The 12408-nt window shown below is 42.9% G+C and overlaps 1 pseudogene across 1 annotated transcript in view; it reads right to left on the bottom strand.

Moving 5' to 3' along the window:
* Window positions 1-1704: 1704 nt before the first annotated feature.
* Window positions 1705-12408, bottom strand: part of LOC146614570 (prestin-like) — a 48214-nt pseudogene continuing 37510 nt past the window's right edge. The window contains exons 23-26 of the transcript XR_014906993.1: window positions 10913-11065; window positions 8380-8751; window positions 4722-4790; window positions 1705-2180 (exon numbers count right to left, since the gene is read on the bottom strand). The product of XR_014906993.1 is annotated as a prestin-like (transcript). The remainder of the gene's footprint in view (window positions 2181-4721; window positions 4791-8379; window positions 8752-10912; window positions 11066-12408) is intronic.

Below are 12408 nucleotides of genomic sequence, written 5' to 3'. Positions count from 1 at the left end.
CTACTAAACTAATAGTAGTAGTAGTAGCTAATAATGGTAGTAGTGTTACTCCAGTGGAGACGGTAGGAGATGGAGGTGGGCTTTAACAGGTGTACATGTCATCCCTGCTCTTTAAAAACAGGGAGGCAAAATGAGGTCTCCTTTTCTTTTCTCCTCTGCGTTGTACTGGCCTCATTGTAGTGGTCTAGAGGCTGTGGTGAGAGGAGGGGGCCAGTATGGGAGCGCAGGGGTGCAGGCTGCATCCCCCTCCTCCCTCAGGGATAGCCATCATCCTCCAGACTGAGTGCCACGCGCTGCAAACAGCAGATAAAAAGACCGTTACCACAACAGGCTGGTTAAGGAGAAGGAAGTGAGATAGAACAGCGGGGAATGAAAATAGAGAAGCTCAGTGGAAAAAGAGGAGAAAGGGAGACAAGATTCCAGTCTAGGTGGAACCCAGAAGAAAAATGGCAGCTTTGTTATGTGATGCCCTCTCACTATTCTGCCTCCTCTCCCCAACCTTCGTCTTCGTTTCTTTCCAATTCAGCCCCCCCCAACGTGTTGTTTGTCCCCTCCTTCCCTGGCTGCTCGTAGCGAGGAATGCAGGCTGCCTGCCTACGGTTGCGAAAGTCTGGCCCACATAATGCAAGCCTGATTTCTCTGGCTGCCCGAGCTGCCACACTGAGACAAAGGGCAAGAAAAAGTTAGGACGAGAAAAGAAGAGGAAGAAAACCACTAAAGAGATAAAAGGCAATACATAAGATTTGTACAAATGTTTGTAATAAAACTGGGAAAACGAGAGAGAAGGAGTAAAGCCCCCTCTCTCGTTCCGCGAGGGTAGGTTGTTACTTCGACCTTGAATCTTAATATGACTCAGTCGTGCACCTGTTTCAGTGTCTGTCTGAGCGTGCTTCCCGCCTGTCATCATGCCAGTGATACCCAGAATTCTTTGCCTTCTTTCTCTCCGGGGTGACACAAAGAAATCTGTGTTACCATGCCAACAGATCAAAGCGCTAGACTCCCGTCTCGCCCTCCCTCCTTTATGCTTTTTGGCTGCCCTTCGCCGCTTGCTCTCTGACACCCAAAACAAGAAGCATATTCGGTAAATGTCATAAACTCCTAATGACGCACAGTCTGGATTTAAGGGCATTTTACTTTACTGCTACGTGTTGCAGCTGCCACTGTATCCAGGGTTTGTAGAAAATGCCGCTTCCAGTGACTTTTAAAACTGCATATACATCAATGGGAAGTCATCAGGGTAATCCTGAAATTGCGTTGCTGAGATTTATGGTTTCTGCAAGATAAATTGTATTTCGAGAGAGTCCTTCATCCTGATTTGTGCTCCTTTTTTCAAATTTTGTGTGACCTCAAAACAAAATCGCATTAGTTCAATGCTATGACGCAACTATCTACTCTACATGTCCAATTTATTTGTGAGCAGTGGCTATAGAGCAACTCCTCTTTCACCTCTCTTTTTTTGCATCTCATCTGCACTAATCATGATTTCTTGGCTGCTGAACCTTTCTGAAGCAAAGGAATAATGCTTTGCCTGTGCACAAGGGTTTTGTCAGGAAATGGGGATCACTCACTTCAACAACCAAAAACACTAACACGATGCACAAATAAATGGGATGGCGGGTCGGCAGCAGGGATGTATCGCATGAATATGGTCGCTGAAGGTGAACGAAATGTGTGTCGAGGGTTTACGTGTACGCATGACAGGTGTGTTCGGTAATTACTTCAAAAACATAAAGAAATAAAATGATATGTGAACGTGTGCGAGCCTGTTCTTTCTTTCCACCAGGCTGACATGTACAAGAAAACGGGCTTTTCCAAACCCTCGTGCCAACTCCCATTTTCCAAATATTTCACACCTCTTCCTTTCCTCCGCAGTACCTCTCACTTAGCGTTCGAGAGCATCGGCGCCCCCGAATACCAGTGAGAGTTGTTGTCTGTGACGCCGCCCCCTAGAGGAAGCGCTATGAATGGCTGACTGTGGCTGCCACTCACTGCTGGGTAGACGTGACCGATGGACTCGCTCTGACGCCCGATGTGGATTTCGTCGTCGTCATCCTCTGTGGTTTTGCGGTACACTGGGTTGTCGAAGTTCATGCTCTTGGTGTTCTTGCGCCGCCAGTTGCGCCAGACCAGGTATCCACCGGTGCAGAGCAATCCGATGACCACTGTGGCAAGGATAGGGACTGCATGTGTTTAACACACACACACACAACAACAACACACGGCGGGAGCGTTAACACAGCCCGGGGGACACAGAGCGGCGCTTTAAGCACTCACGCACAAACACACGTTGCACTGTTCACCTGAAGGCTCATTATTTTTCAGTTTTGGTTTTTGAAATGTTGTTTGCATAACAGCTTCTCAAAAATTTTAAAAACAAAACAAAACAAACAACAAAAAAAAACATGGAAATATTCGCCTTCTGGAAAACGTCCAGAGGTGCACAAGGAGATGAACCTGAAGGGGAAGCAGTCCACTTTTCTGAAACTGTTAGAAAAACTGGTGGCACTTTATGCATCTGTTTCTATAAATTTAGTGGGCTGAGCTTTTTATGTTTCATCCCCCGTATGTCTTCTGTATCTGCATTTTAAAAAATCTAAGCATTTATTAGAGAAACAATGAGCCTTCAAAGAGGAACTAATCATTCATTGCATTATATCCCCCCCTCAGTGTCACGAAACGATCAAAAACATGCACACACAATATGCAACATAAATGTCTGCATGGTACACATGCACATAAACATCATTCCAACACACACACACACACACACGTGGGCACACTGAACCAAACTGGCATTTTATATTAAATCTGTAACCATTCAAGCCCTGAAGACACTGATTATGACCTTGTTTTTGAATAAAAGCCCCACAAGGTTGCTTAATTGTCATCAGCATATAATCCTGGTGCGCATTGCTCAAAAAACAGAATTTTGGGCAATGATTTATAATTTTGTATTTTATTGCACCGAAAAATTAATATCTGGAGTGTCCGGATGGGGTTATGGGAGGAGAATAAGAAGAGGGTAAGAGGAGGAGAGAAGACGGGGAAAGGGTTGGGATTTGGAGGATTTGAGATAAGCGCCGTCTCTCCTCTTTCATTACCATATCAGCATAACTGCCCTGCAAGGACCTGTGTGTGTGTGTACAGTGCATGCTTTAGAGTTTTTATATAATGAAAGCGCAAACACCCAAATCAGAGGTAAGTCAAGGAGGTTTGGATATGTGTGCCTGCATTCATAGATGTGTTTTCCTACGCTACAGTACGCCTGTCTAATTGCGACTTTATTAGATAGACACTTGAGATTCCTTCGTGGCTGGGTTGGAAACCCCAGCTCCTCCTTTGTTCTTCTCTAAATGCTCAATGGTTTAAAGGGAAAAAAAAACAAAAAACCCATCAGCTTTCCTCTCATTTAGAAAATTTATCTCCAATGAGCGAGTGGCAAAACAGCCTGTCTTTGGCTAAAACTGATAATCATTGCTGGGCTGCTTCCCCTTACGGAGCTGTGGGTGGGTGTGGTGCATTGCTGGGTATGAGCGGAGAGCTGGGGTGCAGAAATCCAGCCCGTGTGGACCTCCAACATTAATGTTTCAAAGCTGCTAAAAAAAAAAGATTTGTGGTGGCAATAAATGGGAGAAGGACAAAAAAAGGATAAAGCGGAAAGGGTTAATAGTCTCCGGGGTTATTTTAATGAGCTGATATTTCAACTATAGAGACTGGAAAGAGAAAAAAAATAGCTTTACAATCTTTTAGCGCTCCCCTGAATTATCAAACTTGTTAATATTAGGGATGAAAGAGATCTCAATTAGTGGCATATGCTGCCACTATAAGGCCATTTGCACATTCAGCTGATTTCCCAGTCACGTTGGGCATGAAAGTATGAAATATTTCCATAAAATTCGATTTTCATTTTAATCGGAGCTAATAGAGTAGATTAACTTTTCTAAGCCGGTTTGATTGAAAGAACTACAATTGCCTTTTTCTGCCTTTGTAGAGGCAGCTTGATGGTTTTCTCTTTATGTTTCATTGCCTAAACAGACAACAGCATTATGTCTGAGGTCATTAGCTTCCTGCTCCAGGCCAAAAACACAATTTCATGGCATTAATCCACTTTTCTCTCCCCTCGTCTCCCGTAAAGCGGTATAACCCACTCTTAGTCCGCTCGGTCACAGAAATAGGTCAGAACATTGGCCTGATTGATACGATCTGATCAGAGCGGTGAACACGAGCAAAATGTACTAACAGCTGGTCGTGTGATGACAAAACCTGAATTGAATTTCACATTTGCTCAAATGTCATTAATAATGACATAATGTGCATATTACAGCAGCCTGGCCGTTTACTGACAGAGGGGCTCACTTCCATGTAATGGCTTTTTCTAGCCATAGGCCACGAGGATGTTGCTGGATAATACCATACCTCAGTACATTTTTTCAATAGATGCGATACAATTTTATGCCTGAATCTCACTATTGAACCAGATATAATGTGTTGAATTGTTATTATTTTAATGAGAATGTTTTAGATTTAATCAGCCAGGTGGAAACGCAAACATCCTAAAACCCAGGCACACGCACACAAACACTTAACCTCATACTCACACGCACACACATTAACAACAAAACGCACGCAACATGCAGTTAAGCAGACTTGAAGGAGCGAGGAGGGAGAGGCAGGCAAGCAGAAAGCAAAGACAACACAGTGAGGGAGTCAACAGTACTCACCGATAGGAATGACTATCCCCAGAACAGCTACTGTGATGTTGTTACCTATGAGGTAGTGATCACTCGCAGCTGAGATGAACAGAAAGATGGAAGACAAGAAAAAAAGAGAATCAAACCAAGAAAAAGTTTTGCTTCAAACCCCACCAAGTGCCCTCCTAGAGAGCAAGAGAGATTTCAACACGGGAACATCAAAAGAAAGGCTGGAAAAGGATATTTGCATAATATAAGGGCAGAGAATCCATCTGATTTCAGTTTGGACTGCTGACTTTGTCTTCCCCAGCAGCATGTGTAAATGAAAAAGCCAATGAATCACACAGGGATGGCATAAAAATGCAGTGAGATGCCTTTTAATACACGAAGGAACAAATGCGTCTCAAGAAACCAATGCATCAGAATTTGTATGAATATAAGCAACGAGCACATGATCTCGCATTACTCCATTCTTTTTCTACGAGACGTTTCAAAACTGTGTCACAATGCAATGCAGAAGACATTTATTCTGGACATGCTTTGCATCCTTACTCCCCTTCAGCTCTCATCCCAACAGGTCGGCGGGGGAGCTTTTGACATTAATCTCGCTCCCAACCCTCGTATTAGCAGCAGGCTAGCTGTTAGCCAAAAGTGTGATCAGATGGCTATAATGAAGTCTGGTAAGGAAGATTAACACAAGAGAGCACAGTGCTGGCCCTGCATACTGATTGGCTCATTCGACAAAGTGACTGTTCCAGTTCTATGGCTGGCAAAAAGAGACAGATGGCATGTGATGGATGTGACAGACAATGCAGATGCAAATCATTCTTCATAAATTAAATCATATAGTGAATGAAATGCAAATAAATGCACACACGTGCGCACACACGAGAGCCACAAAAGGTGAAGCGACTTCAGACAGCGAGTTCTGAGTCAGCAGAAGCGAATTTTGGCTTTTCTTAAGTGTGAGTGACGTCCAGTGGGTCCTACAGTAAGACTCAAAAAGGCAGATTAACTGAATCTCATTAAAGAAACTGCTCTGGAAGAAGGCTGTTCTGGAAAGGGAGGGCACTGAGAAAGGGAGAAGAAGAAGAAAAGGGGACAAAAGTCTCAATTTCATGAGGGTCATTCTTACTGGAGGGATTTTAATATCAAAACGTTTACTGCCACTTATTATTTAAATATAACTGTCAGGGTTAGAATGCTATATCCAGTACAATTAACAATGATTAATAAAACAGTATATCGTAAATATACTGCTCAAAAATATACTTTAAAAACACATCAGATCAATATCTGTACTGATATGGACTGGGTAATGTGTTAGGAATGAGAAGATGCCACATCGAAATGAAAATGATCAACCCACAGACGGCTGAATTCAAAGAGACCCTGAAAATCAAAGTGAAAAATGATGCAGCATGCTATTGCTGTTTTGTGGAAATTTCATTGCAGCATCTCAAAATGGTATGTGCTTGTACACATCCCTGACCAAGATGGGGCACACTCGTAACAGGACGACGGATGGTGTCCTGGGAGATCTGAACCAGGGCTTCACTGAACTCCTGGACAGTCTGAGGTGTGACCATACAGGATCGGATGAACCAAAACATAACATCCCAGAGGTCTTTTAGTGGATTTGGAACTGCCTGCACACTTTTATCACATGAGGTCAGGCATTGTCGCACACCAGAAGGAACCCAGGAACAAGTGCACCAGTGTAGGGTCTGACATTGGCTCCAAGGATTTCATCCTGGGAGCTAATAGTAGTCAGGGTGCCATTGCCTAGCCTGTAGAGGTCTGTGCCCCCCAGACCATTACTAACCCGCCACCAAACCTGTCATGCTGACGATGTTACGGGCAGCATCATGGCTTCTACAGACTCTTTCATATCTGTCACACGTCTGTTTTTTTTGTTTTTTCCCCCAAAATCTTGAAATTAATTTTTTTTAATGTCGCTGAAAGATGTGCAACATTACTACCGATATCAAAAGAAAACATTGGTTACCAGCTGTGTTTAATCTTTGCCCTCCCCAATCAGACTCCTGGTTCTCCCTCGCCCCACCATGCCCTCCCTCCCTCCCCCCAGCAGCGTGTAACAGCTGATGCCGGCAAACTTGACAGTGTGCACCGAGTTGAAAATTATAACACATGGCCCGTGGGTTTGGAGACTCGTCTTGTTCATGCCCCATTTTTCTCATCTGTGTCTGCTCCACCTCTCATCTGGAGCACTTGTGGTGTGCTGAGGAGGGCTGACAACTTCAGAGACCGGAAGAAACGTGCCTCTCGCCTCTTAGTAACTCTGAAGTACCGCGACCCCTAAAGTAATACAGCAGGCAACCTCTTTAATTCCCAGAAAATCACTTTCTCTCCCGCCTCTTTTTCCATCCCGTCGTTTCATATCCATGTAAATGCCGCCTTTCCTCCCAACAGTGTGTCATCTACAACTCCCATCCTCCCCGTTAAAGTGCTGGACTGTCATGTTCTTTTTCGCTCTCTGTTCACTCTTCGTTCTCTGTGGCTTTACTGTCTCACACTGCACGTTTTTGTTTTTTTCATTTAACATTCCTTCGTTTTACTCCTTGCTCCGTTTCTCATTCATTTCCCTGTCCTCCAACTCCCACTTAAAACTTTCATCATCTTTCCCTGTTTCTCTCCATCTGTACAGCTTTTTTTCATCCTCAACACCTGCTCTTTTAATTCTTTTTTCTCTCCTCTAAATTACTTGTTAGAATGACATAAAGATATACAAGTATTATGATAAGTGTTTTAGTGTTAATCTTTCTTTTAGGGCATTTAAATAGTGCACAGACCCATTATCTGACATAAATATATATTCATCTAAAGAGTCAGTATTAAAAAGGGAACCTTTTTCATTTTCTTAGAAACAAAAGACAAAATAAAAAGCTGCCTCGGCAGGTTGACTGTCTCAATTTAATATTGCCATGCAGTAAAAAAGCTAAGAAGACTTTCAAAACAACTGCTGAAAAATACTGATCTCACAATTTGGTGGCTTCATCAATTTTGCTGCGTGGTGCTATCAAGGATTCTCGTCCGCTTCCAAGTACAATTTAATTCTTAGCGTGGCTTTGTAAACCATTGTTACGGCTGTTAGTCTGCTGTCACTGTTTGTCTGGGCTGCAAAGTGGTATTTTTCTTGCGAGCCAGTGAAGCGTGATTGGCGCGAGAATGAAGAACACTGCCAGTTATAGAAAGAGAGCGAGCGAGAGCTAAAGAGAGAAGGGGAGAGAGGTACAGAGGGAGAGACCAAGACAGAGATAAAGACAAAGAGAGTAAGAGAGAGGCTGTCAGAAAGTGAGGATGAGTGATGAGTAGTTTTATGCGAGAATGGAGGGGACTGTCATTTCTTAGCTCTGACACTTCTGTTAAGACGCTGGTCGCGAGGGATCAACAGTAAGCAGACCGAGACATAGTGCAGGCCTGTGAAGCGTTCGGACGGGTGTGTGAGCAGATGAGAAAAGGAATAGAGGAGGAGGTCGTAGGGCCAGTAAAGCAAATGATCAGAGGGAAAAGTGGAGGGGAGGAGAAGCTAGAGAAAGGAGGGATAAAAGTATTGGTTTTTAGCTTCCTGCTGATTTAATGATGGTGGTAACAGCAGTGATGGTAGCAGAGCAGAAGAAAACACTCGCTTTACACACATCCACATTCCTGTCATCATGTCACTTACCTCTGTGGGAGAGGTTGGCATTGCTCTCTTTCTGAATGCTGTTGGGAGCCACGGCAGCCAATAAGGGGGTGTGTGTGGACGTGGACTTCTGACTAGTGCTGCTCAAACTGGTCGTCTCTGTACTGGTAGCGGCGGGAGTCCGAGGGTGCTCTGTGATTCTGCCGCTCCTGGTGGTCTGAGGAGGGGCTGGTGTTGTAGTCTTGGCTGTGGGTGGTAATGTGGTAGTAGCAGAGGTGGTGGTGGTGGTGGTGGTAGAGGGCGTTGTGGTCGTGGCAACGGTTGTGGGAGTTGTTGTTGTTGTGCTTGTTGTGGTGGTCGTCGTGGAAGTTGTGGTTGCGGTGGAGGCAGATGTCGTGGTTGCTCGGGGTCGAACTGCGCAACAGAAAAACAACCAGTAGGATTTGAGATTTCTCTCCAGACTGCTCAGCTGTTGCAGCCATTTCCACTTGTAAGCTCTGCATCAATATTCAGCATACAACTGCAGTCAACAGCAATGCCTCCATTGTCTTATAAGATGAGATCTATAATCTCTTCTGAGGGTTCTGGGTCTACCATGGGGTCTCCTACCAGGAGCGCGCCTGCAAAACCTCCAAAAGGAGGCATCCATGAGGCATCCAAAATAGATGCTCAGCTGGTGTGTTTGATACGCAGGAGCAGCGGCTCTACTCTAAGGTCCCTCCAGAAGTCCAAGCTCCTCAGTGTCTCATCTCTAAAGCTGAGCCCAACCACCTTATAGAGGAAATTCATTTTAGGTGCTTGTATTCATGATCTTACTCAGATTTCATGACCATAATCTCATAATTATTTATTTATAGGCTTTGAACTGAAGTCTGTAGATCTTACATCACACCACAGGTTTGGATTGAGACATAAATGGATCAGTAAATGAAAAGCTTCACGTTTCAGCTTTCAGCTGCACCACAGCAGTCCGGTATAACACCTGTGTTACTGCTAATCGGAAGTGTGACACTTTAAAGTCCTGTACAGCACCACATAGGTACCGTGACAGGTACTGTGATATTTCTATGTACATACTGTGCTAAAGTGCATTCACACATTCATAAGTAACAAGTTGCCAGATGGATAAGTTGCACAAGCGCATAATAAGCAGAATTTAGTGCAAGCGTTGCAGTCAGTTGTTGCAAACATCATATCACATCACAAGAAATGATCTGAGAAAACACTACGTTGTTAAAGCAGATGTACTACACCAGTACGTTTGGTTCATAGTGTACTACATGTACTAAAAGAAGTATTCAAGTCAGGGATTTTAGCTGAAGCTAAATTACACCACATGTCACCCCAGGCTCTTCCTCTGATCACTGTTTTTTTTTTTTTTTGGTGTATCAGATTTACACAAATCCCAGTGCACACACTGCTGCTGATATAACATTCGGGTTTGTGTTTTCTAAACATTATTTTTAATATAAGTGATATGCGTTTCTTTGTGGTTGTAAAACTGAAATTTTGATCCAATACAGTCACAATTAAACCAGTGAGTTTTTCCACCAGAAATGTTTGTGTTACAGTAAGAATCCAAAAAGCTTTGGTACAAATGCACTCACTGCCCCTGCACCTACTCCCAGCCTCTCTCACAGGGATTCTTTGAAATATTGCCTCAATACATCTTCATCGTCTCTTTCCCCCCGTTTCTCTGTGTCAGCTCCTCCTAGCTCACCTATATAGACATTAGGTGTAGGTCTAGTAAAAATAGCAACGTTACAAATGTAGTGACTCTATAAGGGCAGGGGGACAAGCTGACTGATGAAATAAGGTCAGCGAGGTAGGTTAGAAGTGCAGGGAAGAGTCCCTGACCTAGTTCCCAAGATAGTTTTACACAACACTTAAGGTTCAGATTCTCTGAAGGATCCAGGGCACTTTTAGCTTTGTAAACATTGTACTGTTAAATTGCAGACATTGAAAAATACTGTATTTGGAGTATCCAAAGTATTATGACTTAAAACAAATGAAACAGTATAAATAGAAACGCTTTATATTTAGAATTTTAAATATTTGTGCTTAAATATGACCTAAAAGATGATCAGACTTTAACACTAGTCACACAGACGAACATAACTCAAATAAATAAATGAGACAAAAATATTCTTGGTAATTTAATCCAGTATTACACGGCTTGCATGTTTGTGGGTTTATTCAAATGAACTTCAGGTCTTTCCAAAATATTTCTGTCAGGTTAAGTTTGACTTAGAAACAAGCTCATTCCAAATAATTTTACTTATACATAGAATGACTTGTGTGCTTCGTTCTTGCAGCCTTGCTGTGCACCACTGCTGTTCTATGTTGTACTGATGGAGTAGCTGAGAAGTTAGCCTGGATTCTTTGTGCTCGTAAAAGAATTTAGGAACCGGAGAAAATTCAGGCCTTACTATTGGACTGATCACTGTTAGCCAACGACCCCTGAGAATGGCAACAATGCTCCTGAATTTCACTGTGATCCTAGCAGCGTGAATCTCATGTGACATTTATCCACACGAATCATTCATTCAGGTGTGCCTGTGGAATGTAGACTTACTGATCGCGCAGCGTCTCATGTCTGGTCCTAGCTCCATGCCGTCAGGACAGGCGCAGGTGTACTTGGGGGAGTGGTCTGTGATCTGAGGCGCCTTCAGGCAGAGGTACTCGCAGCCACCATTAGGCAGTGTGCCCATATTACAGGTATCAGGACCTTTGGGAACACAGGCAGAAATGTAAAAATATTAAAAAAGACTTTTGGCAACACATTTATCTCTTGGAAAACAATAAAACCCCAAATGTTTTATTAACGAGCTGTACTGGAAAAGGAAAAAAAAACTTGCACAAAGCCCAAATCTCAACAGCCCAAATTTTATTCAAATTAGAACAAAGAAAATATATCAAAGGTTTAAAATTACAGAATGTACAATTGTAACAAAAAAATAAGGCCACTTTGAATTTGATGGCAATAACTAGTCTTAAAAAAAGTTGGGACACGGGTAAGAAAAGGCTGCAAAAGTAAGTGCTAATGAAAAAGAACCAGCTGGAGAAACATTTTGCAACTAATTATGTTAACTGGAAACATGTCAGTAACACGACTGGGGATAATCATGTTATATTATATCATCTCGCAGATGCTGAGGTTCATCAATCTGCAGAAAAAAAAACACATGAAAAACTGGATGAACCTAAGAAAAAGAAAAACCAGCATCAAATTTGACACGTAGGCGCCGGTATCTCATCAGTAAAAAGTTTCTGCTGCCATCAAACTATTAACTAGTTTGATGCTAGATTTAGGAATCTAATCTTTATTCCACACACTTCCTCTTGCTGACTTTAGAGATGCGTAGGTGAATGCAGGAGAGTCTCAACTGCTTTTAATCTCTGTAACCCAAATAAAAAATTTACATGTAGTTTCTTAAGCACAGTTGCAGACTCATGGAAAAACACTGCAGTTTTGTGTCATGTGGGGAAGCGCGAGAATTAGGTCAGGTCGCAATCTTTCCTGATTTCTTATGTAGCTTTGGAGAGCAGCACGCCATCAGCTGTCAGGAAAAACAGCAATATCACTTGCTACACAGAGTGAGATTTTAATAAGCTGGGAATACATTTATACTTGATGTACAGTATCTCAGCATAATGACTATGTAATGAGAACAGCTGTCTAAGTTCTCAAAGCTCCAAATGTGGTAAAAGGTTTGGGAAGGAGTCATCAAACTGGGGAGGATGGGAAAAAAAGGTTAAGGAAGAGTGTAGGAAGGAAAGAAGAAAACAGAGGAGGAGAGAGAGGGAGGCAAGAGAAAAGTGAACGAAAATGATGAGGATGAGGATGAAGAAGGAAAAAAGAAGGACCGAGATGATAACAACAACAAAATTATGTTGGTTTTAAGCCATAAAAGCGTCACTTTCTCCTCCTGCGCTGCCTCTCTTTGGTCTCCAACTAAGAAGAGTGAACCTAGGCTTCAAAGACCCACTGAGCGCACAAAAAATTAATAATAAAACAGACACAACTTGGGAAGGATCGGATGAAAGCCTCTTTTAAGGAAGTGTGTCGAT

The sequence above is a fragment of the Diplotaxodon limnothrissa genome, linkage group LG17 (genome assembly GCF_057381915.1).
Source record: "Diplotaxodon limnothrissa isolate DT_005_m linkage group LG17, D_limnothrissa_male_GT1.1, whole genome shotgun sequence".
Taxonomy (NCBI): domain Eukaryota; kingdom Metazoa; phylum Chordata; class Actinopteri; order Cichliformes; family Cichlidae; genus Diplotaxodon; species Diplotaxodon limnothrissa.
This window is presented reverse-complemented; position numbering and strand designations above follow the sequence as displayed.